At 40.0% G+C, this 24,979-nt stretch overlaps 1 protein-coding gene across 3 annotated transcripts in view; it reads left to right on the top strand.

Moving 5' to 3' along the window:
* AKAP11 (A-kinase anchoring protein 11) overlaps positions 1-24,979 on the top strand; it is a 384,481-nt gene that overhangs the window by 226,035 nt on the left and 133,467 nt on the right. The gene's annotated exons all lie outside the window — the stretch shown is intronic.

Below are 24,979 nucleotides of genomic sequence, written 5' to 3'. Positions count from 1 at the left end.
TGCCTTACATATTCATACCTGCTCTGTATGAGCAACTGTGGCACTGAAGTAGCAAAAGAGAGTGAACTAAATGTATTGTGGGCCTGCTATGCAAATGTGCTTTCTGGAAGTACAGATCAGCTTATATCTTATTCATCAGCAGAAAGTTAAACACAAGATGGAAGAAAGATCTCCTCATCCAGATCTCCTCTTTCTGATATTGCAGTCTTTATAGAGATTTGTTCAGGTGAAAAAATGCTCAAAAAAATAAACATTCATGTGGTATCAGGCAGCATTTATGATGCAAAAGAGACTGTATTTTGACAATACCAATATTTTCCATAATTGGTAAAATCATGAAAGTACGTACTTGACTGAACTCTTGAGTGGCAAGTATTTTACTTGTAGTAAACAAGATCATCAGAGAGGCATTCACAGGATGAGACCAAATCAGTGAGCGAGCAGCAGATGGGGCTTGAGATTCAAAAATGAAGAGCACGGGTGACTTCATCTCCTAAATCTATTATTGATTAAACCATGAACAGTCAAGACTCTCATTTCACTCACGTTTAGTGCAGTAGCTCTTGGCTGCCAGGCTTAGGGAGCGAGCAACCTAGCAGGAATTAGAAAAGAGCATGTGCAGACAAAGTCCAACCATACCATTGTTATTAATATTAACTCATGCACTGCTGAGGCCATTTGCACAGATACTAAAATCTGAGAATATAAAAAAATCTATGGCAGCACTGGTGGCAGCACATGTACACATGTGTCACAAACTTCTTGTAAGTGAGTAATTGATCTCTTGAGTACTGCTATCTGCAACAACTCCTTTTTCTTCTTCCTACTGAAACTCTTTCTCATCCCTGTAGTGGCTGATGCACATCTGCAGAGGTACAGGCAGCTCTGCCTTATCAGAAATTGATGCTTTGATTTTGTTTTTCTGTCTCAGTACCTAGTCCAAAGCAGCAAACTTTCTCTCCTATCTCTCCTATCATGTTTTTTCATATCTTTTTTTTTTTTTTTTTTGCACAGTTGTTGTTTTGGAGGACTCTAAGTTTTGTCTCCAACTCTCTTGCTTTGTTTTCTTTTTTCATTACAGGATTCTTTCTTTTTCCCATCTTCTCTTTTTTCTTGGGACTGGGGACAGTGTAATGACTGCTTGGTTCTATAGAGTAGAGTCCCTAAGCTGTTAATAGAGTTATCACCCAGTCTTTCCTACTTCCTATTCTACCATGTGAACAGGGAAATTTGACCCAACAAAGACACTGAATATCCAAAGGCAGTGCATAGGATTGAATTCTTATTGTTCTGTGCTCCTTCTTTGTGAATGATAAGTCTCCTGCTGACTTTGAGGGATTTCCCTAAGGGCAGTCAGTAGCACCAGCAGGCTCTTGAATTGCAAAAGGCTACATCCCTCTCATCCTGAAAATTTGCTATCCTCTTAACTTGCAAATTGTGGACTCAATCTGAGCTCTTCAGGGGGCACTTCTGCTCTGCTCCTCTACCTAACAGTGAGTGCAGAGCAGGTCTTGGGAAAGGTGTTGCACTGTGACAGCCTCTGTCCCATTGCTCAAAAAATCCCCCCAAAATGGGGCCCCATCTTCTTTACTCTCCCCATCAAGCATTTTTCCACTTGGATAAGGTTCTCCTCAGCCTTCTCTTCTCCAGAGCAGTCCCAGCTCCCTCAGCCTCTCCTTGTCTCAAAACACTCCAGCTGCTTGACCATCTTCATAGCCTCTTCATGGAGTCTCTCCAGCATGTCCACGTCTCTCCTACTGAGGAGCCCAGCCCAGGACAAGTACTCCAGCTGTGGCCTCACCAGGGCTGTACAGTGGGGCAGAGGGCACCTCCCTTCACCTTCTGACAACACTTGCTCATGCATGGAAGTTGTTTTCTTTCTTTCCCAAGAGGGCACATTGTTGTCTTACCATCCACCAAGACCCCAAAGTCCTTCTCTGCAGAGTTGCTTTCCAGTCATCTGTCACCAGTGTGTATTGGTGCCTGGGATTATTTCTTATTGTTCAATTGCCTTGACATTTTCCCTTGTTGAACTCCATGAGGTTCCTGTCAGCCCATTTCTCCAGCCTGTCAAGGTCCCTCTGGATGGAAGCATGAACCTCTGGTGTGTCAGCCACTTTTCCCAGTTTTGTGCATCTGTGAACTTGCTGAGGGTGCACTCTCTCCCATCATCTGGTCCTTACTGAAGATGCTGAGCAGCACTTGGCTCTGTTTCAATCCCTTGGACACACCATGAGTGTCTGGCTCCAGCAGGGCTGCATGCTCCTGGTCACAGCCCTCTGGGTTGTCCACACTGCCCATTTGTCTACATACACCTTGTCAACTTTGTCTATTTGGAGCCCAAGTGGTAAATACTGCAGTTTCCAGCTGGCAGGTCCTATCTGGAGCTGGAGAGCCACTGGCTGTGAGTATCACATGGGGAAGTTGATGCAATCAACCACTAGAGTGCTTTTGATTCTCTGATAAATAAGGCAGCAAAGGCCCTTTTCAGCTTGCAACAGCACTTAATCCAAACAGAGCATGACCTGATCTACCTGCAAACTGTTGTCATCATATTCTGCACTCTGTTTTGCCTCAAGGGATGGTTGCATCTAGCTCCCTGCTAGACACACTTGGCCATGTTGATTCTGCTCCACTTCTTAAGAGGCCAGGTCTTTAGGCAAGCACTAATAATTGCCAGTGGTGTCCAGAGATTATAGGTTTGTTTTATATCCTGTAGGCTTAAATCCTTTGCACTTGATCAGAAACCCCTGGGATGGATAGATGAGCTGGTTTGTTTTTTGCATTAGGCTTTTTTTCTCTCCCATCTAAATTTATTAACATGATTTTCAATTACTTTTAGAACTCTGATAGTAATTTATTTTTAATTATCTATCCTATGTAGCTGTAACTTGCTAAATAATCAGGTCAGTTTAAGGTCTCTCTCTGAAAATGAGTATTACAGTCTTGGAAAGGCTCTCAATCTAGTTCTATTATTGCTATTAATTCTAATTAAAATAATACTTAGTACTTATCTAGCAGTTTTATGTCTGGAGTATTTTGTAAACATTTACTGATTCATTTTCATATAATTATTGCAAGATAGGCAGGAAATAACAGTAAAAAATCTGTAGCACAGAGCAAAAAGAGGAAAATCACTTATCTACAATAAAAGGAGTTCAGGAGTGTGTAATACCCATAGTCTCATTTTCCTGGAAGTCTGTAGAGCTCCCTGTACATGAGGACCCACTGTACAGCAGCAGAAACCACACATCCTTGGCAGCACACGAGCAAATGCAGGGAATAGAGAGAAGAGAAGTTCACATCATCAGGTTCAATTTGAAAAGAAGAAATTTAACCAACCCAACCAACCAATCTCTCTAGGATTTAGAGAGACAATAGGTCTCCCCATCTTGATTCAGAGCCATAAAAAGAATTGGATTCCTCAGCATATGGTTAAACACCAAGGGAAAAGGACTAAACAGACAAGACTGGATTGAAAGGAAGAGAATAGATCTGAAATTCAAATTAGGGAAGCAAAGCTAAGTCCTTGGCCCCGTTACCAGATTTGACATTGACAGAGATTAGTCTTGGCACCATCATTAATGAGAGAGTTGGGGTGCTTTTTAAGCTAAATTTGCTGCCAATATCTAAAAGGTTTGCCCTCCATGGATGAGCACATTGTGTCAGAAGGCCAAGAGCTATTAATACAGTCACCACATAATGAGTGGGGAAGACCAAAGGAGCAGCTTGTGTAAGATTAAAGGCAGTTCCAAGTCAACACCATTTCTGCAGTGTTACAGTTCTGTGGACCAGCTGAAGTCTAGAACTCCACTGCAAATCATCAGTGATGCAAAACCACTGATCAGCACATTTGCCAAAAGATGCCCAGGAGGCACATGCAAATTATTTCCTCAGGAAAAAAAATTAAAAAGAGATTGATGGCTTTGCTCCTTGGGAAAGAATGTCGGTATGACAGTTTCAGGCATGAGATGGATACACAGTCTGATCACCAGCCACCAGAAAAGATGACAAAGGAACCATTGCCAAGTGCTTCTAAGAGCTGAGTTGTTAGTGGGCCATGGGTTGAAAGCCTTCATCCCCAGAATTTTTGCCATAAATGGAAAAAAAGTTCCTCCAAATGTATGTTGCTTGCAAATGGGCTGCAGAGAATTCACACAGTCAAAGGAAGTATAAAACAGCACGAAGGCAGAAAACTGTTCTTGCCCAGGACTGTTCTCAAAGATGTAATGACAAGAGCCACTGCCATGTAAAGGATAGGCTGGGTATGTGCAAGAAAGGATGTTATTTAGTACAGTTATCCTGCTGTCATGAGACAGACTGGTATTGAAACAAGATCAAAGTATATGGTGTGAATTACTGGTTGTGAGTGGGCAGGAAATAGTGAAAGAGGTATACAGACAACAGAAAGGAATGTCAGAAGCACAGCACAGTCTCAACATATTGTCTCCACTCACACACCTTTACTTTTACAGACTATTGGGACCATATTTAGACAGGAAGACAGAAAGAACTTTCAGTTGGAAAACTAAAAACAACCTGATGGCTAAAGCCCTGAAGAGTCCAGTTCATTGCCTTCTACTCTGATGGCACTTGCAGCGAGACCCTGGCTTGAACACAGTGTAGGTTCCTACCCTCTGTCATCAGAAAACCTAGGAAAATCAGAAAATATCCGCTCAGCACATTTTTTTTCCATTTTCCTTTCTTAAGGAGAAAGTTGTGAATTTCCTATCCCTCTCTGAGGTGCCCAAACACACTAAATGTTACAGGCCAGGTTGGATGGGGCATTGAGCAGCCTGGTCTATTGAAAGATGTCCCTGCACATGACAGGTTTGGATCTAGATGACCTTTAAGGTCTCTTCCAACCTGAGCCATTCCATGATTCTATGATACCTGCTTCACCCTGAATAAGTAGTTCAGGAGTTTGGCATTTGCAGGAAAGAAAATTAGTATCACAAGCAGAATGTTATTATGGCAGAGGAGCAAAATCACTGGAACCTTTAATAAGAATCTGCAGCAGTCACAAGGTAAACAATATAGGAGCTTATCCTATGAATTTCTGGGTTAGTGCCCCTGGAAACAAAACCCTGTTGGAGCACCAGTATACTATTCAAAGCACTGGTCATCTTTCACTCAGGATATCTGCATGTGATGTGCAGTGTGGATGAAAATGTCTCCACCCTGTCCCCAGTGCTCTGCTCTGTCAGATTTCCTTCAGTTTTGTAGTTAGGTCAGGACCTACACTGCTTGCAATAGGCCCTGCTAAGGTCTGTCCTAAGCCTTCACAGCTAGTAGCACACTATGACCCAGGGGCAACATTTCCTGCATTTATTCTACATGGACATAGCCAACACCCTTCCCACTTCTCATGGTACAGCACTGCTTACACAGACTCCTGCTCTCCTTCCAGTTCAGCAAGTTCACTGCCAACCTTGTAAGGGACATTGTGTAATTATTTACTGAGTAATTGAAGATTTAAGGTAAATACTTTGATCCATAGGAAAACTCGAGCCACTGCTTCACTTCATGTGCTTCACCCAAACCAGTCTGTGCAGAGGTGTCTTCACAGCCCAGCACAGGTCAGGGTTCCTCAGCCTCCTGTGTGACACATGGCCTGGGCTGGGGGCACTGGAGCAATCACTGTGATTCAGTTTGATTGCTGAGGTTAACTTGCAACACTCAGAAAATGATCTTCAAATATCTGTTTTTAAGAGGCCATGGGTGGAGTTTTTCAGGGTTGTACCTTACAGACAGGGGCACATGCTGCAGGCTCTCCTATCAAGGGAACTGAGCTGGAGAGGGTCACAGGCCACTGTGTGCTGGCTGAAATCAGCAGCACACTGCCCCCAGGACACGTGAAAGCCATGATGGAGAAACTATCTCCACCATTATCCACTCAGTGAAAAACCCAGTGGGCTTGACCAGAAAAAATTAAGAAAAATGATGGCAGCAGCCATCTTTTGGAATTAGGGATTGGAGTTGATAATCATGGAGGTAATTTCCAACCTTAATCATTCTGTGAGAGGACAACTGATGCCAGAAAGGTAGTGACATCCATGAGGATTGTGACCATGGATGATCAATGCTGAGGCAGGGACACCCCCAAGGGACTGCAGCCATGAGCAACCCATGATGGGACAAGAACACCTGGAGGGACTCTGGCTGTAGGTGACAATGTGGTGAGCAGGAAGAGAGAGAGATGTTTCTGTGCTGTTTAAAAATCTAGAAGTTTTATCTTCTTTTCATTAATACCCAGAGAAGTTAGTGGATTTTTTTGTTGGTTGGCAAGAAACTAAGTATGAGTCCCCAAAGTAAGGCTTTTCTGTCCACGGTAAATCCCCTTACTGCATCTCACTCCAGGGCTGTCAGTGGTATATATCCAAAGTAAAGCAGAGATGGTAATAGTAAGGATAATGACAACACAGAAACAGATTCTGGATTCAGAATAATCAAGACAGAGTGAAGGACACACAGTAGGACAAACCCTATACACTTTCAATATCCAATTTCAATGAACATTTTATATATATATTTGTCTCATACAATTTCAGACGGATATAGATACATTTATGTATGTATACTTGAACACATGACTATCTTTGAAAATATTTATATATATATAATAATTTCTATTTAACATTATCATATTTAATTATATATTAGCATTTTATGCATAAATTTTATATACAGATTTGAAACAGTGCAATAAAAATAATCTAATCCATAGATACATCCATACTAGATACAATATAACATATCATAAACAATCAAAAGATTAAGCTATATACTTTATGGGTTAATATACTGCTGTTCAGCCATCCATCTGTATCTCTGACAGACAATAGCTTTCTTCATCAAAATTCAGATTATTTTGAACTTTAAGTCTATATCAACAAAAACTTGAGAGACTCCTGAAATTTGATGGAGGACTATTGTTTGTTTCTTTTTAAATTTTTTTTAATTAATTTTGTTTTTCTATATATATATATATACATGTTTTCCTGGGATTAAAAAAAAAAGGTGCTTCCAAATTTTTTATAAACATTAGGGAGGAAAAAAGGTGTTTCCCTGTTTCTATCACCAGGTTTTGCTCTTCAGCAGTCACCATTTCTGCTGATTTCTTGGTTTGAGAACCATGGGAGAGCTGTTGTCCAGATCCTGTTGATGAGAAGCAGTGCAGTTCTGGGGACTAGAGGAGCCCTTGGGCAGGAGACCAGCAATGGGCCAGCAGAACAATGAACCCATTACGTGAGAAAAATTTATACTTAAAAAAAACTGAACTAAGCATCTGCTTACAATACATATGAGGAGTTTTGCCTTGCTATGTAGAGCAATGCCATTTTTTCTTGATAATATTTCTGTTCACTTTTCACGACCTAATGTAACGTAATTCCCTAATCATGACAGTTTGACACCATATCCAAATTTGTGGCTAAGTGTACCTTTCATTGAAGTCAACCCCCTGCTGTCATGCCAGTGGCCATGAAAAGAAAATGTTCTCTTTCACTGCAGAAAAAAGCAAAGGTGTCTGCAGAAGAATAAATGATCTACTTATCAAACTGAATTTTAAATCTGTACTTTTAATGTGATCGGGTATTTTAAGTGACTTATTTTCCTTTTTCTCTCCCTCACTAATTGGCTTTTCAGGTAGCAAAAAGAAAAAAAAGGAAAATTAAGTAAAAGAAAGGAGAAGTGCTGATCGGAGAATAGATTTGATTTCTCACAGCACGGTCACGCTGTGGTTAGTTATCCACCTGCCCAAAGGCATGCAAAGACTATTCAAACACACACTGGCTGAGGGGAACCTTCCAAACCTGTTTATAAGCAATACAAGTACATCCTTCCAAGCACTGCTGCCCATTTGGGGCTGGGTGAAATGTTATGATGGCCAGGCAGACTTAAAAGGAATGGCTGGAGAGATAGAGAGCTGTCATCTGTGTAGTTAAAACAGAGTCACATTCAAGCTGTTTACAGCAACATTGGTTGAGGGTTTTGTTTTCCTTTTAATGCAGCTTTTTACTGAAATGTTACAGTGAAAAAAGCTGTGAAGAGCTAGGGCAGCTCTATGTGACATCTCATTTTACTTCTGGATACCAAGAGAGATGAATGTATGTGGGCCCCCAGCATTCTCATTTCTATTGCCATTCCTCTAAAATTGAAATATCATGTACAACAACTTATTCTTTATGGCTTAATTTCCTTCTGCCCAAGCAGCCAATCAGAAACATAAATGGCCAAAACCAATTCCACAATAAAACTGTATGTGTATTATATCACAGCCATATTATTCTGAATTTTTGCTGGTTTTGCCTAAGGATCAATAGATAACTGAAACACAACAGGAAATATTTTGTTTGCTTCTTAAGGAAAAACAGAACCACCCAATTGATAATAAAAGTCAGAGTGTGCTGTTCTGTGAATGCATTCTAGCGTGGCAATTAAGTATTGAGTAAATAATAAACATCTCAAAGCAAACCTTTTGCAGCCCAAATAACAGAATGAGTTACAAAATGCTGTTTTATAATAGGAAAAAGTGCTCCATTATCACTGGAAGCAACATGAAGTAACCAATGTTACAATTCAACTCCTTGTGCTTTCTCAGCAGTCCGGTGGAATATTGGGTATTGTTTGGAAGAAAGGAATTCCTTCGTTTGAGAGTGTGGGAGCGTTTTCAAGACTCCTCAAATTCTGATGCTGTACAAACCGAGGAAAACAGAAAATATCCTCTGCTTCCATCAAAGGTGGTGGTGTTTGCCCTCTTTTAAATCAAAGAGCCTTGGGAGCTGTTTTATCTCGTAAAGGTATCCAGCAAATGAATACTTTCTGTAATAAGAGTACAAAAGACATTGAGTGTCCAGCTGGCAGAGTAGCTGCCCTTTAATTAGTCCAAGCTGGAAGGTGGATGGTGCTCTGTGACACTACTGCCAGGGGAAGCATTGCTGGTGCTGAAGTCAATGCCACTAATGACATATGCTGAGCCAGGTTTCAGCTCTCAAGGACAGATTGTTTTTTGCAAAACTGTACCAACCCTTCAGGCTGCCTTGGGACAAGATCTCTGTTTCAGTGAATCCTGAGCCTCACAAGCCAGAGATCCCAGCTCGTGGGGACATAACCTTTTGGGTTTGCAGAGCTTGTACCTCCCTCTGAATGCTTTCCTTGGGAAGATGCCTGCTTCACTTAGGTTTGCAGTTTGGCTATAGCATGCTATGAGTGGACAGGGTCACAGACTACACAGATAGTCTCCTGGAGACTTTGTTTTCTGTTTTTATTGAGTACTTTGATTGGGTAGACAATTTTCACAGCACATTTTCCAGCATGTTAGTCGAGAGTTTTGTTTGACCAGGAATGGCTTCCCTGGGTTGTGCTGTGTATCACTAATCAATAAGACAGACACAGAGACATAATGTGGAAATGAATTGATGCCTGTGAGGAGGGAAGAATGTGACTAATTATTGCTAAGCCACCTGCTGCCACAGCCAGATTGGAACATCCCCACTGTTAGCTGCTAAGTTTAGCAGCCGACGGCTAGGTGTGAAGGCTTTCTGCCAGCAATGCAAATGCCCAGCACAAAAGAATGCCTTCTCCATAGCATATCCCATGACTTGAGCTTTTGTAGATAAATTGGCCTCAAACTATTAGCCCAGGTGCTGCTAGCAGGATAGGGGGTGTACAGCTCACCCCATTTGCCTGGCTTGTAGGAAGGAGTTTTGAAGGCAGTTTGAAACTGAGCTGGAGACATGACTGTGAACTGCAGTGGAGCACTGACCTTGTTATATAGACATAGCTGCAGTATGCTCTGTTGTAGGAAACAATTTTTGAATAGTATTTACCTCTACAGGACATGAAGTGCTTGACAAAGACTGCCACAATTATCACTTTTTCCAAATGGGAAGACCGAGGCAGGGACAGAGTAGCAGCTACTTTTCTTCATCCAGAAAGCAGTAGTAGAAGCTAAAACAGACCCAGGTCATTTGCAAAATCCCTCCTCCATGCACTTTCCCCTAGTATCTGTGCATGCATTCTTCTTCAATTCTCCTGGAAAGTCTTTCAATCTAAGAGAAATGACAGGTCTCACCTGAATAATTTTCAAAGCTAGTTATGCTGTTTGCACCATCTCTAGACCTACGAAGCTCAGTGGAAGTGTGGATACCTCAGGTATATTACAGTTCAGCTTTTGGCTGGCTTGTCCTAGGATGTAAGTGGTTCTCCTGCCTGTAGCAACTCTACTTGTAATGCTTTGATATATCACATTTTCTAGGGTCCTCATGGTCTTTGGACAAATTGCCCCTTCTTTCTCTGCTTGCTGAAAAATGAAGCTTTTAGCTCTTCTCCCAGGATCAACATGTGTCTGGGATTCCCTGAACGCACTGAATAAATCACACTGATTTCTCTAGTGTTTTTGAGCACCTGTCTTTTTAATATGATTGCTATTCTGATGCATGGAAAAATCTGCCAGCTCAACATTAGTCTCACGGTTGTTTGTTTTTTTCCTTTTAAATCAGTCTGGCTACATGTCAATCTGCTGTTTGCCTGCCACTCTGAAATACTTAATTTGCTATCCTCCTTCTCCTCCTTCCTCAATTTCCAAATGGGCACACAGACAAATAGGCAGGAAGACTTTCACTTGCTAAAGTGGAAATACGTAGACTGTATGGGAAAAGAGTGTAATATTTCATATTTTGAATACCTTATATTTTTGATTTCCTGCTTAAAATCCCTTTGAAGTTCACTTTAATTGGATTAGACGTGGAAATTAATTATCAGCAGTTAGAGACAGCTTTACCTCCTCTGAGCCTTGCTCAGATGTTAATGAATTAAGGACAGTTTGTATCTAATTTGGATTAGGTGACTAAACAACTCCAGAAAAGGCATTACTATATATAGTGTCTCATTTTGTCAGTGCTGGGGGAAGTTCCTGCTGGGGGATGGCTGAGGTTTAAGGACTTGTGCAGCGAGGATGCTCACTTTTGCAGCATGGAGTCATTAGGGTCTGCTCTGAGAGATTTTTTTTGCCCTGGTGCTGGAAACAGTTGAGCTCTGTCTCTCCCTCAACACAAAGGCAGCTGCACCAAGTCTCTCAGAGGAACAGCCAAAAAGCACAGACTACATGTACCAGGGTAGATGGGCATATTAATGTGGTAAATACATTCAGCCATAATCAATGGTTCACTGCTGGTGGGTTAAACAACCCACCTCCTTGCTGAAGGATTTTATTTGACAGCAAGGTTATAGTGAAACACAGAAATCCAATATCCCTTCTATAAAATACAGATGGAGAAAAAAATTATGTGGACTAAAATTATGACTTCATATCACATTTGGTCTGTCCTTTGCTCGGATTGGTAGGCTGTGTTTCAAAGCTTTATAATTGATATTGCTCATAACACTAGAGGAAAAGGGAAGGAGGGCAGGCTATAAACTAAAAGATTGGAGCTGTAAGACATACTGTAAAGCGACAATAGGGAACAAGGAGGTTCAGAGATCACTAGATGGCAGTCATCTCTCCAGCAAGGATAATCGAGAGAGGGAGACATGAGCTTGTGGGGACACAAAAGCAGCATGGAGGAAAGCAGCTGTAATGCCATAAAATTCTAGAAATTGTGTCAAATTTGCTTTGCTGTGCACCAGGAATCCCAGGGCAGGCAATGCTCTCTCTCAAAAGTGGTCTCATTGTGTCAATAGATTTACTGACATGAGGAGAGCAGGTGGGATTGATCTGTGCACACACAAAGCAAGGAAGAGAAATGAATTCAATTTAAAAGAAAAAAGCCTAGAAAGAAAATTACATTGCCAAGACTTTTGGTCTTGCATTGAGATGTGAAAATGTGTGAGTTCAAACCGGAGACCTAATTAATTTTAGATACAGATTGCGCACAGTAATGTTACTTAGGTGCACAGTACCAGTGCAGGAATGCCATGTCATTTAACATGACTGAAAACAGTTGAGTATCTGTCTGTCTTCAGAGCTTATTAATGTTGTTTATTATTCCTATTGCACTGTTTCTGGTGCATCTGCCTGTGCTAATTTCAGCAAAAAGGGGCAGTATCCCCAGTCCTTAAGCCAGTACTCAGGAACATGTTAAAGTAACCGGAATTTGGGATCACTTCATCATCTCCATTCCATGGTTAAGTTATAGGCAGGCAGAGATTTGGAAGCTAAGCATCATAGATCAAAGAATAGCTATGCTTTAGCCCACTTGCCCTTTTGCAATTCGTATGAGACTCTTTTCCATGGTAGCACTCATTCAGAAACTTTGCAAACATGGCTCAGTTCTCCCTACATATTACTGGAATAATTTTAAGGGACCCAAGATTGATTATGTGAGTTTCTATATACCAGCAAAGACCATAGAATTACACTGAATAACATGCTTTCACATCAATATTGCACATTTGTTGTTGAACAGGGTCTACATTTTTTAACCTGTGGTGTCATAATTTCAAGTAGATTGTCACAATAAGAACAGGAAATTGTTAACATTAGTCCTGTAATTTTTTTTTTTTTTTTTTTTTGCTGTTAAGTCAAACTCGTCTTCCTTGTGGGAATAGAAATGAATTTTTTCATCTAGATTTGTTAATTATTTGGAATGATGGAGAAGTAACTGATTGGTCTGGTCATTTGCTTCTTCACCATTACTCCAATAGGCATCACTCTGAGACAGTGATTTAGAGGCATGATGCCTAAAACCTTGGAGGAGGAGTACACAGAGAAACCACTTCCCTGAGAACATGTGTCCTCTTGGAGGTCTTATCTTGGAAATAGGGTAAAACTTCTTGACTTGCAATATTTGGCGCCTCTTTCTCATTTTTCCAGATGGATATCTCTTTCTTGGCCCTGAAGTTAGCCTCCAGTGTGCTTTTATCCCATACACTTAACATTCAGTCCTTGGTTCCTTTCTGCACTTAACTAGATAGCTCTTCTAGACTTTCTCCATGCAATATACCTCATTGAATTTGAGTAAGTCTACAAGCTTCTCAACAAACACCAAAGATGGCACACCTTCAGCCTGCCATGCTGAAATGCATTTTCCAGGCTTCATATTGCTCGTGTTTTTCTCTGAACTCTCTTTTTTTAATGTCACTTTTTTTTCAAAAACAGTGACAACAAGATTAAACCAGATAGCCATGACATTTTTTCCCAATGCTAGAGAAAGGGGAAGCTTCCTACACCTCTATGTAAGAAATGCATCAGTGTTCTCCAAGCAGACAGTCCACAGGACCTGGGAGTAACTGATAAGAGATAAAGATTAGTTGTTTACCTAATAAGATACCCAAGGTTTTCTCAAAGTCACTGCTTTGCAGGACAATCATCTAGTCCATTTGGTCTTTATTTCTAGAGAGATGACTTTATATTTGGCCTCAATAAACAATTTGAGAACTTTCAGGACACATACAAAAAATGCTAATTCAATAAACTCAGAGGGACATGATGGTGACACATATTGCACACAATGAAACTTAGACCTGAGACTTGTCTGACATCTTGACTGTATTCCCAGGCAAGCTGCCTTAAGAGTTCTTATACTCTCATAAGGAGTCCTCTGTCCATTGTAGGTAGGCAAACCTTCCTTTTATGGTCTAGTAGATACAGGGAACTCGTACATCATTACAAGAAGAAAAAATTGTTCCCAGTGTTTCTGAAATAAAATATGTTAGAAAGCAGAAAAGGAAGGAGGTGCTTTGGCTCATTTGGTTCATATGGACTCTGCATGAATGTTTCCCTTAAAGTCTTGAGATTTTCAGTGGAATAAAATTTTTTCGTGCACCTTCATCAATATTTCAATTCAGATCAACAGCATACATTTGAAGCAAATTTCTTTGATGTGCCAGTCATGGCACTTGGACTCTTATTTCAGAATAGTCTTGGATCATGTTCTATATCAACAAAGTACTGGAAGGACTCCTGTGGTGTTCCAGTCACTAATGGGCCTTGAATCTGCAGTTAGTTCATAGTCAAACCACTGAAAATAAGGATATTAGGGGTCTGGGTTCATCAGCAACAACAGTTTTGCTCTACAAATCTGATCCTATTGAACAAACCACCTTACAATAAGACATAGGTGCACTCCAGCCAACCTAAGAGGAGCACAGGTTTAAATGCACACGGTTTCTCAAGCAACTTCCTTGCTAGCCTTCATTATAGTTACCTACTATATAAACTCTTTTCCATGAATACTGTTACCAGCCCCAGGCAGGGTTCTCTGTTATCACAAAGGCAGGTTCCCTGCAGTGATCTGACCTTCACAGATATCAGTTTAGAGTCATCAGCTTGGGCTCTCCAAGAGCAAAGCAGAGGACCTGACAGAACTTGAAGAATCTGGACTGTTAGATGTTGCCCACTGATTTCTGAGGCAGTTTCCTCCTTTTCCATTGACCCACAGCCCAAGAGGAATATGAAGGTCTCATTATTTTCAAGGGATCCAAGATCCTGCTTTCGTTATCTAGCACTGGACATCTAAAGCTGAGCTACTCCCAGGAGGCTCCTTCTGCAGCCAATGAAGAGAGATGGGCCTCCAGAAATCGTTTTATTAAATGACATACATTAAAAGCTCATCTTAGGATAGGATTTGTCCCCCAACAGGGATACCTTTTTTACTTTTACAAAAAGGACCCAAAGGTAACCATGTTGGCTTTATGCCTTTTGGTTTTAGATGCAGATGAATGCTATCTGTGAACTGCTTAGAAAGAGATGGAAAATAAAGATTTTTAAGAAGCAAAAAAATTGAAGTTTAAATTTTCTACTGAAGGCATTATAGGTCTCAGCATAACAAAATAAAAATTCCTATAATTATGAACATTTCCTCAAGGGACAGGACAGGGACAAAGTTTGCTGTTACATGGAAGAATTTAACTGAGATAAAAGTATTGTCCACAGTCAGAATAATATGCATTCAATAAGCAATTATCAGAGCTCTGCTCTTCAGGATTTTGTAGAAAAAATTTTATCTAGCTCTGCAACTCAGCATCATTGTCTTCAGCTAAGTTTCACCTTGCTGGAGTCATGTAACATCAGTGAATTCTTTTACTTTTTTCCCTTTCATGGTCAGGATAAGGCATTAATTTTCAGGGTGATTCAGCTGTTACACACCTTATAGTTCCTACTTTTGTCTCCACTGCTGCCTTACTTGACAATAGAAAAGTACCTCTACCCCCTTCCTTTTATCAATTTATTTCCATTGGAGTAAAGAAATGAGGATAATTCATGTCAGCAGACTTGTGACTTGTGGATGTCATCATAATTCATTAATACATTAAACTTGTTAAGTCCTGTCACTTGCTCTCTATTATTCTGCAATACAGTTGGTATATGAATTGACACACTACTGAAATTTGATGAAAACATTTAAGTTTTCTCCATAGAGAAGCATCCCTCTGCTTTATTGTCCCAGCTGAGTGATATGCCTTCCATCCTCTACTGAGGTATCAGTCCTTAGCATTCAGTATAAATTCTAGGTCTCTCCCTTCCAAGTATTTCTTTCTTCCTTGATTCTTTGACTTTTGCCCTCCTGTAAGCCACATAGAAATCAGTAGAGTTTGTAAAGCTGCCTATAGCATTTTAAAACCACATCACTGCACTTAGCAAACAATTGGACTTTTGCTGGTTGGTGCTATGGATCACTAAAACGAGATGGATAAAAGCCTTGTGAAAAAAGTATATAGGCTTTTTGACCAACTTCTTTTTAGTACAATTGTTTTTACAAGACTTCTTCCAAAGATGGGCCTCAGAATGAAGTTTTATCTCCCAGGCATGTGGAAGAAAGGCTTGTAATAGCTCTGAGCTGTGCATCACGCCTAAATCCTGCTCATACATCTTGCTATTAAAGGCTTGACTGACACTTAATTTCAATCTCTATCTAGCTGTTCCCCTTGGCTCCTTTCTCTTTCCTTTATTTCTTATGGCTTTCAGTCCTTTGTTTCCTTTCAGGACTTCCTTCCTAAATTCAATAAGTTTCTTCCTAATCTACTTCTCATGATATTACCAGGTTAGAAGTGCATTTCTTTCTTATAAGCATTTTATTTAGACCATAGAACATAAAAATTTTCTTATTTCATTATTTCAGGTTCTTTTATGTTCTGATTACTGCAATTAAGCAAATGAATTTTTATGTTTGGTTAAGAGTTTTTAAAATTATTTTTTTGTATTGCTTCAAGCTGGCATTTTATTTCAAAAAACCTATGGTTTTGAGACAGGTTTATTTGGCCATGCATCCAGTGATTCCACTTCACAGTTTTAAGACAGAATTGCTCCTTGTCTCAGCTTAGGAGAAGCATCCTGTATTCTGCATTCTGCTGCATTCTTGCATTTTTTGCAGAGTCCTACAACAGACAACTTGTCCCTTTTCTTTTGCTGATGACTGAGCTAGGAATTAATATTAAAGGCTAATCCATGCCCAAAGAGTGAGTCAACATTTTTTGTTGTTGCTGTTGAGGGTGATTTAGTTGGTTTTTTTTTAAAGAGCAGGAAGGAACATATGGTGCTCCCTGACTTGCTCAGTTCCCAGACATATGGATGCCTTCCAGCCACCCCAATGGCAGAGTGGGCTGGGAACAGACTTAGTGCCAATGCCATGGGCTCACTTGAATGCACAGACTCCCCTCTGCTATGGGGAGAGCCCTGTGGGGTACCCAGGTCAGCACTTCCAACAAAAAGCTGTCTTGAGATGCCTCCTAGAAGACAGCAGAGCAGTGTCCAAAAGATTAAATGTATGGTATATTTGTCACTGTCATCTTTTGTAGATTTTTGTCTCTAAGCAGAAAGGTTTTGGCAAGCTATGTACTCAGTGTTAAACTCTGACTCTAAGTAACCAATAATGAACTATTTGCTGTCAGCAAAGATTAATTTATAAGTGTAATAATAGTTATAAACTAACTATTAAATATTTCTAAATGGATTGTGCACATATGGAACAAAGTCAGTTTTGTGACATCTCTTAACTCTAGTCCAGTTTCATTAACTTTTATTTTCTTCACCTGTTTCCACTGTCATTACTGTCAGCCTTGGGGCAGGCATTTTTGAAACATTCATTTTAATTACAGCACAATAAGAATGAAGCCCCTTGTGATATTTACCAGCAGAATTGTCAAGAAATTTTTAATATATTGAAAATAAATCATGTTTATAGCACACTGCTTTCCCAAGTGTACAAGACTTTAACTATTCATATATCATGCATTTACCACCTTTTTAACATTTAAACAGAGCCTAGAATTTATACCCTTTGATGACTCACCAGTCCCTGCTGCTCAGATGCAATCCTCATTCAATAAGGAGTGGAAGTCCTGAGTGAACACAACTTATGCTGCAGTGCTTTCTCTGGCGTGGCAGAGCTCAGCAAAGTGGGTTAATAAATTCCAGCATGATCTATTCCTAGCAACAGACATGGTCACTCTGGAAACAGCTGTATCTGATCAATACATGCACAAGGCCAGATAACAGAGAAAGTGACACTGCTGGATGCTCAGTGCAGAAGCTCAATGCAAAAGTTTATGGTGGACTTTTACTGGCCCCTTAACGATTAAGAAATGCAACCTTTGTTGAATGAATGATTAACCATTTGCTGGGAGCTTGGGGAAATGGAACAAATTATTTGTAGAACCTGCATGAGTAGGCTTTGGCACAGAGGACCACCTCTGACAGGCTAACTGTACCTTATTAAAGTAGGGAAACACTTCATGGATCCATTAGCAAGGAGGCATTCACAGAAAAGACTGACCCCTCACTACTGGGAGCTATTAGCACATAATACCACTGGCCTTTTCCTCTGACATGAGGAAGGGTTGAGCATAGCAGCCAAATCCTTGGGCTCACAGCTCTGTGGTCGGTGTCTGTCTGCAATTAAACCCACGGGCTGATTCTGCCATTGACTGTGGGCTTCAGCTGTAACTGAGATCAGGCTGTGGCTTGGCATGTCACTGACCCTCGTGGGCATCACCAGCAGCTCCTTTACTGCTTTCCCACAGCTTTGGCACCCACTGTGTGTGCACAGTTGATGTGTCTGGGAGGTGTGAGCAGGTCTGGCAGCAATAGGCTGTCCTGAAAGGATTCCCAGGATTAAGTCTGTTGCCAGCCCAATCTGGCATAGGGGGTGTCTGCAAACCCCCCCAGTGTTCCTGGAGGCAGCTGTGTGGCTCCTTGCACACCTGAAACTCAGCTGTTCAGAGTTACTTGCACTGAGATATGTAACTGGTGCAGCTTAAGGGACCCAATTTCAGCAAGGTTATACTGATTTATCCCTCTTTATGATCTGACCATACATATTTATTTAAAATGCTGTCAGATTCAAGGTACCTTATATGCCTGTGTGCCTATATTGCCTTTAGGATGAAATAGTGTATCCAGTGACACAAACCTCAGTAGTGGTAGGTGGTATTTATGTGAGGTGTTGTCCCCTTCAAATGGATGCCTGGCAAACAGCAGCTGAGTGAAACAAGGTGGCTCAGGGATGAGAAAGCTCTTTAGCAACAAGGAAACCATAACACATCCTCTTCTCAAGGCCTGACCCTGCCTAGGTGTCTTCATATTGGGATGTGAATGAAATCCTATCAATGGCAGAGATGCCTTTGCAGGCTGTAGAAGGGGAAGAAAGGCAAAGATGCCAGTTAGCCAAAGTCAGAACTTCCTCCTCACAATCCCACTCCAGGGCTACTCATGGTGCCAGCTCTAGCACAAATGTAGGATCACATAATTCATTTAATGTGTGTGTAATATATATATACACACACATACATATACACACAGGAAGAGGTGTCACTGTTCATACACTGTATTCCATTTTCTATACCCCTGCCCACAGCCTTGTCTGTTTAAATGCAGCCTTGTTGGGTCCAGGGCTCTCAGCAAACAGCCATGCACCATGCTGTGTGCTCACACAACAGATTTCTGATCTCAGATGGCCCTTAAGCTTAAACTGCCACAAATACCAACATATGATTTCAGCTAATAGATATCAATTAGTGCCAAGGCCTCAATTTTTAGCTCTGAACCCTTTACTTGCCTCAAAATCCAATTTGTGACAAGACTGCTGTAAAGATTACTGCTACTTGTGTTAGAATTGAAATAAAACCAGTAAGAGAGACATCCTCTATGAATCATAGATTTTGAAAAATGCTAACACAGTAGTATTTGTTTTCAGTACTTGTTTGTTAGCTCACAGACCCACTCTCAAGTTTTAAAAGTTGCCCTTTCTGCAGGTCCATTTTATGATTTTATGATTATCATTTTATGATAACCTGGCCACACAACTCGTGGATGGTGGCCATCCTACTTGAAGTCAAAAAGAGCTGAAACTTGTAAGACAGTAATCACATTGAATCTGTATATTAAATTATTTTATCTTTATGGCTGTGCTTTTTTGTTAGCAGTTTAACCTTTTTCAGCTAAAATATTTTCTATTGCTTTCTTCTGGAGACAATTATCAGTGTGCAAAAAGCAAGCAATGCATTTTCTCAGATTACACAGAGAAAGCAGAATGAATCACTGCTTCAGTCTTTTTTTTTTTTTTTAATGAAGGAGAGTCAAGAGAGACATTGATTTAAAGAGTTAAGTAATTGGCACTTCGAATTTCGATCTCACATAAAGGAAAAAAGGTTTCAAAAAAACAGAAAATTCATCAGGATTGATCCAGAGTGAAAAGGTACAGCAGAACTTCTGAAAAGGCATACAAAATAAAGGTCAACCCCAAAAAATTTTAGTCTGTCAAACTAAACCTTGACTTTAGAAGAAAATAAAAAAGTTTGGTTGGGTTTTTTTTAATTTATTTGGTTTTGCAGTCTGAGGATTTTTGTTGGTTTTTGTTGGTGGGTTTTTTTTTTTTTTTTTTTTGGGGGGGGAGCCGTGTTTCTGATTTTTTTTTTCCTGTTTATTTGTTTTCTATTTTTTTCAGGTTAAAAAGAAATTGGGCACACTGGAGGAAATTTACCTGACAAACTTCCTTGTGAATTACAGGTTTGACTTTTGCAAAGTTTGCACTTCCTTAACTTCCAGTGAAATGCCCAGATTAGTTCATTGTAACACGTGCCTTTGTTTTATTTAAATGTGGTTGGATCAGGCAAGTGAACAAGGACAAGCAGGCCAATTTCTAGGATTGAAGGCTCTGGGCTCTGCTGTGCTAGCAATTGCTGACCTTCAAGATGTGCTAAAACAGCACAACATCTGTTTACCAGGCTCTCCACGGAGATGCAGGAAGCATTTCAGTCATGAAGTTCTACAAACCAATATGCAAATCAAGCATGCCAACAAGTTTTCTGCACCTTAAAAAAAAAAAAAAAAAAAGAAATGGGAAGACAGAGAGAGCCAATAGCATTGGAGTTTGTCCAATGGAGGATAGTTTACATTAAGTAGGAAATTGTAGATTCTTAAGGTGAGGAATGTTTTTTTTTCCTAGGCTTTTATTGATCATATTCAATTGAACCAACCAGCTAAGAAATTGGTTGTAAAGATCCAACCTGGCTGTTCTGCTTTTGGCTGCTGAGCCATTGTATTCCTCACATCTTTGAAGTTAGTTGGATAAGACCTTTGTCATCAGAGCTGTGCCAAGACTGCTTTTGTTACTTTCTTCTTTTCATAACTTTATTTTTGCCTTTGTCATCTAAGACATAACATTTTCCTTGGGGGAGTAAATATGAAAGGTGGCTACTAAAATCTTATCTTCTGTGAGGATGGAATTGTACAATAATAAAATACCCTGCTCCTCCAGTGTCATGTACCAGCCATGTACCATGGCTAATGAAAGCAACCCACTCCAGCAGGGTTCAAAGGAACAGAAACTGCCATCCTCACAGATCAGCTCCACAGCCATCACTGTGCCAGGGAAGAGGCAAAATTGCAAAATCCTCACTTCTGAGAGTAATATACACACATATTTATTTCTGGGAAACAGATTACTATTTCAGATGGGAATAGGGAAATATATATTTTTTATTTCTTTAGCAAAACAGTGAGTTACTAAGTATCAACAAAGCAGAAAACTTGACTACTGGCTGTAGATGTATCAACTGATGAGCTTGTAAAAATGCTGCTTTCAAAGCAGGATACAGAATAAATCCTCTGAGATATGGTGACTGTCCAAAAGATTGAACAGAGAAGACAGGACATAAATTTTTCAATGTTTCCAAAGGATAATGTGCTGAAAAACAAACTTTAGGTCTGTCAATTTAATGCTTACCCAGGGCAAAATCTTAGGAAAGCAAAATAGGATGTGTTCAATAAAGAATTAAGGGTGAACAGCATAATTAATACCAGACAACATGGCTTAATGAAAGATAAAAGTTTATATATGTAGAAGTTGCATTTATGGTGGGATTTCTGGTGTGACAAACTGTTCATTTGTTAAAAAAGCTGAGTTTTACAAGGCCATATGAAAATAAAGAGCTACTCAAATTTCAAAGTCTAGATAAGAAAATTGAGAATTTGCTAGAGAGTCTTCAAAAGAAAATACTAAATGGGAATAATCTTTCAAAAATAACATTTATATTAGAATTTTCTTACCCAAATGTAGTTCAAGGGAGTTCATGGATTGGGAGGGAAGGCAAGAGAAATTGGTGGTAAAGACTGTGGTTGGCACTAGCTGAATGAAAGATAAAGATAGCTCCTAGAGAGAGGTCCAGGCAGCAGGAAAATTTGGTTTCCCTTCTTTTAATTAAAGAGCTAAGTGCAAAGATCAAACAGCTAGGAACAGGGAATGGGGGCTCAAAGTGAAATACAAAAAACGATTTAATGTTGGCAAGAAATAAACCCACTCTTTTTAATGAGAGCAGATCAGAGAAAGTTCAGATGAAATCCCTAGAATGGTTTGAAATTTGGAAAGTCTTTAATGAGAGACTGGAGAAGCTCAGGTGGATTTTCTATTTCAAGCTTCCATTTCTACCCAGTGTCAGTCACAGTGAAAGCTCCCACCTTTAATAACAGAGTCAGAATCTGCTGAGGAGCACCTAGTCCTGCCCAGAGCAGGGTCACTGACAGCAGGCTGCTCAGGACTGTCCAGCTGGGGTTTGAGTATCTCCAGGGATGCAAACTCAGCAGCTTCTCTGAGCAAACTGTGACACTGCCTGATAAGCTATTTAAAAAAAAAAAAAAAAAAAAAAAAAAAAAGCTTGTGTTTAAGTAGAATTTTCTGTATTTTATGTTGTGCCCTTGTCGTGTTGTTGGGCACCTGAATTCATGTTCTTCACTCCCCCCTTCCCAATATTTACTCACATGTATGAGATTCCTCTGAGCCTTATATTCTCAGCACAACAGTCACAGCTCTCTCAGTCTGTTCTCATATCAAAGATGCTCCTGTCCCTTCACCACCTTCATGCCCCTTGGCTGGACTCAGTCCAGTATGTCCATGTCTTTCTCTACTGGGGAGCCAAGCACTGACCCAGCACTCCTGCTGTGTCTCACTGTGCTGACCAGAAGGGAATTACCACATCCCTTGACCCACTGGCAGTGCTCTTCCTAATGCAGCTCCATGCCAAAATGGAAAAGGATGGGATAAATAGGGGATATAGAGGAGTCAACAAAACGTCTTGGTCAGACAGAAAATAAAGAGAAATGATTGCAAAAGAATAAATATTACATTGAAGAAGTAAATAGCAATAGTATTGTTTTCATTTTTAATTCCAGAGGATATAGCAGAAGGAGAGCCTGTTGAAGCAGTCAAGAGTACTAAGGAAGAACCCCTGGATTACAAGAAAAGGGGAATGACTGAAGGAATACTTCAGAGAGGGAGTGGAATGGATTTCTGCCTGATAGTTTGTATTCCAGGAGCAAAAGCAGAGAAAACAAATACCTGGAAGGAGTCAATGTGAGGGAGCCATTAGAATCATGGAATCATGGAATGGTTTGGGTTGGAAGGGACCCTAAAGATCATCAGCTCCAAACACTTGCCATGGGCAGGGACACCTGCCATTAGACCAGGTTGCTCAGAGCTCCAAAGACTGCTCTGGGGAGCAGAATCATGGCATGGGCCATATCCAGCTCATGGAATTGACAAAGCCACCTTGTCTTCTCATTTCACATGAATTTCTATTCGTTTGCATAAAGCAGAAGAGCCAACATAACCTGGGTGCTGAGAACTGCTTGAAAGAATCTGGTGGTTAAAATGTTTTCCAAGACAGGAAACAGGGATTTATTTGGATTTCTTGATGCAGAGGTGTGACCTGAACACGGATTAGTACCATAAAATGTAAACTGTGGATTAACTACCTTTCTAGTAGCTTATAATATTCTGCCTTAGTGTCTGAGTAGTGGGGCACATACCAAAAAAAAAGAAAAAAAAGAAGATACAGTTACACCAAATCTCATTGCATCAAAAGCTTTCTGTAAATCTGGAATATTTTCAAAATAAAAGCTGAACAAAACCTGTAAACTGAATGAAGCAGTACAAATTATGCACATTAAGATAAAGAAGAGTCTCAGGAGCAGAAATCTCTGTAATTTACCAGGTAAATCTTAAGAAAATTCATTAACAGTTTTATGGAACTTGTTAGGTTTTTACTAGGAATCAGGAAGGTTTTTTTAAAAGTAGGGACAGATAAACCATTGGAACAATTTTTAAGTACATAACAGAGAATCAGTCTTTTAAGTCCTTAAATAAATACAACATTTCTTCAGAGGAAGGTAGTTTCTAATTTAGGCAGACCATAAAATCTAAACATAGGACTCTTGATGTCAAGTTATATTGGAATTCAGAATAGCTGATCATAATGGTTCAGTCAGTTTGTTAAAATGAATTTGACTCAGCAACGAAAAAGCAAGGGGGTTTCCTCTTGCAAATTCCAGACCAGCACAACTCCCTGCTGGAAGGTTTTTCTGAAATAGCAAGGAGATTACCAGTGCAAATTATATTGTGAAAACAAAAAATTAAAAAACAAAACAAAAACCCTAAACCCTCCATTTACTGTTATGAAGGAATAAAATCTGTTTTTCTACAGCAGCACAAAGATAGTTTGGTTTGTGAACTAGAGGAACTACTTGAGTTTGAAAACCTTTATCAAAGGTTTACTCTAACAAGTAGATAGAAAAGATGCCCAACTATCAGTTCCTAACTCTCGACAAACCTGAAGCTATTTTCTCAGTCTACCACCAGTTTATTTCATTATAATGCCTTTAAAGAGATGTCATAACAGCCCTCTGCTCTCAAACTTACAGTTTGGGAAGAGTATATGTGTGTATGGAGATACTGGAAGCTTTCCAACAGGATAAGAACTGCTTTTTCCAGACATCCTGCTAACATCAATTTGTGGATAGATGTAACTTCTTATCATCTCCATTGCAGGGCATGGCTGTCAAAGACACTTCCTGGGCCACTGTTCATATAGATTTGTTTGTTCTGTTCAGAAAGATAGTGGAGGAAAAATTCAGATATTCCTCCATTAAAAGGGCCAGAATAGTTAATGTCAAATAGTTTGTAGACAGCATTTCAAAGAAGAGATTGAAAGGCTGGATAAGGGGAAGCACTTTGAAGACTATGATCAAGTTTCATCTTTGAAGACAGCCAAAAGAAAGCAAAAAAGCCTAATGGAAGTGGTTACTCAAGGTGACCTACCATCACTGTTCCTGAATGTGAAAGCAGCAGGTTAATAAAAAGTTCTTTTTCACTGGATACAGAAACAGCAACACAGTTAGACTGAATTTCAACTTGCTGGGGACAATGGTAGCTTCCCCTCCCACTCAGCCTTTGGGTTCACTGCTTCAAAAAGACCACCTACAAGTGTGAGCCCCATTAGAGTAAAATACCAGGGTCTGACTATAGCAAAGACATTTCCTTTAAAAAAAAAAAAAAAAAAAAAATATATATATATATATATGCATGTATACATTGCCCATTCTGCAGATATTTAGCCCCAGCCCTAATATCTACCAAAGGAGGCTGGGGTGAGGGATTTCTTGAAGAAGTGTATTTAATTTTTAAAGAAGAAGTCCAATGGCACAGCCAAATACCACTTGCAATGCAGTACCACTATGTGGGTATGGAAAAGCCTTCCCAAGGAATTT

This window comes from Oenanthe melanoleuca, chromosome 1 (genome assembly GCF_029582105.1).
Source record: "Oenanthe melanoleuca isolate GR-GAL-2019-014 chromosome 1, OMel1.0, whole genome shotgun sequence".
Taxonomy (NCBI): domain Eukaryota; kingdom Metazoa; phylum Chordata; class Aves; order Passeriformes; family Muscicapidae; genus Oenanthe; species Oenanthe melanoleuca.
Note: the sequence above shows the minus strand (reverse complement) of the source record. Positions and strands in the feature narration are given on the sequence as shown.